The sequence below is a fragment of the Cynara cardunculus genome, unplaced genomic scaffold (genome assembly GCF_001531365.2).
Source record: "Cynara cardunculus var. scolymus isolate 2C unplaced genomic scaffold, CcrdV1 Un_Scaffold_1190, whole genome shotgun sequence".
NCBI classification, from domain to species: domain Eukaryota; kingdom Viridiplantae; phylum Streptophyta; class Magnoliopsida; order Asterales; family Asteraceae; genus Cynara; species Cynara cardunculus.
The window spans coordinates 37,427-39,705 of NW_020200699.1; positions in this window are offsets into that span (position 1 = coordinate 37,427).

The window sequence follows — 2,279 nt, forward strand, 5'->3', positions numbered from 1 at the left end:
AAAAATTGTTCAAAGACTTAATCATTCCAAACACTAAAGTTCATTGGGTTTTTTTAGATTTTTCCCTTTTTTTAATTTGTTTGGTTTACCTGTTACCCAGGTTACAAGTTATATTTTTAAAGAATGAGGACCTATTTAACAGGTTTAAGAAAGTTTAAGAATTTATTTAACAAGTTTTCAAAAGTCCAATGATTTATTTGTTTCAAAAAATAGTTCAAGGACTTAATCAATCAAAACACTAAAGTTCATGGGGTTTTATTGGACTTTTCCCTAAATATAAATAAATCTAATTCCAAAATAAATCTCTAAATTACTACTTTTATTTATTTCAAAATAAATATTTGTCTTTGAAAATGAATATTTACTTTTTTATTCTACTGTTTAGTATAAGATAAAAGAAATTTCCTAAAATTCTTTTTTTTTAACTAAAAAGTGTAATAAATACACATTATTAAAAGGTTGTTTCTTTGTCATTATGAACATTCAAGGGTGTTTGAATTATTGTTGTTTTAAAGCCTTTATTTAATTGTGATTATAAGGTGAGTTTTATCTTAAAAATTTTATTTGATTGGTGTTGAGACCAAACCCTATGGTTCAATATGTGAGTTGGGTTAAAAATGTTTATATGTTATTTTTAGTATAATATTGTGTTTTGATATATTATTATTAATTGGTTGGAATAAAGGTGTCGTAATCCGGATATGTGTATTTTAGGATAAGGGTGACATAATCATGATAAACGTATTTCTGGATAAGGGTGACATAATCATGAGAGACATATTTGGGGATAAATGTAACATAATCAAAAGATGTGTATTATGGGATAAATGTGGCATAATCAACTTATGTTAAAACTGGGATTTTGATCATGTGAAGAACCGTTATCGCATCTTCATGATGTGATGACCTTGGTTTATCGAATCCTATTGATGCGATGAGATGATTTTATCGCATTATTGTGATGTGAGAAAGGGTGTAAGATGTGACAAGTTGGGTTATTGCATCCTATTGATGCGACAAGAGGTATTTATCGCATGTGTTGGATGTGATGAATTGGGTTATAGCATTTGGTTGATGCCAAAAAATGGGGTTATCTCATCCTTGTGATGCGAGAAAATTATGGTCGTATCTATATGATGCGAAAGTAATGAGCATGGAGGCGGTGAAAACCATGAAGCATAAGAACCATTGACCGGAGCTAGTTGATGTCGCACCCTATATCTTCTTGGTGCCTCGTATAAGTCGGCTCCTATAACCGCTTTATCCTGAGCTATCTGATGCCACTACCTGCTCACGCAACTCACTTTTAGGATCTCGTATGATAAGTTTTCGTCCGACAAAACATCCACCGCCATCTCCTTGATCCTTGCCTCCATCACCAGAATCGAATCTTCTCCTGATGGTTTGATCTTCTTCATCTTGCCATCATCAACGTTGATACGTCCGTTGATCGAATATTTTGATTTAGGCAATGATCTCTGCATTTGTAGAGATAGAATCAAACGAATTTCATTTCTCGTCTCTCTCTTGATCTTAAATAAGAATGGAGGATTTGCACTTTGAAGGATTTATGGGTCTCACCCTTAACCTGGTTTGCTTTTGGTGGAGGTCAGGAGGACCATGAGAGATATATAATATGTATTTACCGTTTCTATGTTTTTAAGAGAAAAGTGAAAGGACTATATTACCCCTAACTTAACAGAGCAATGGTTAGTGGCTTTATGACAAGGGACCAAATTTGCCACAAAAATGAAACCACAGTAACCATCATTGTAATTATTTTATTATAGGGACCCAATCCAAATTTCACTTAACCACAAGGACGAAATTTGTAATTTACCCTATAGAGAAACAAGATATATTTATAAAAACTGTGTGTAACCATGGATGGTTTAAAGTATTAATGGTAATTAAAATAAATTTTCATGTATGGAAGTTTTCTGTGTACGTTAAGAATCTGTGGACAAAAATGGATTAAGTAATTGAAATTCTTTAGGGATTAATAAAAATTAGAAGCGTATTCGTGCAATGCATTGAGATATATTTCGATTTCAATGTTTTGTTTTTATCTATGTCGATATAATACAATTTTATGTGGTTTTGAGAAAGCAATAATGCTTTATTTTTGAATAAAATATAAATTTAAAAATATCATATAAAATTTGCAAAAAATATATCAATATTAGTATCAAATTAACTATTTAAAAGTTTTTATTTATGTATTTTTTTAATTCAAATTTTTTATTATAATTTAATTTATCGTAACGAAGTAACTTAAT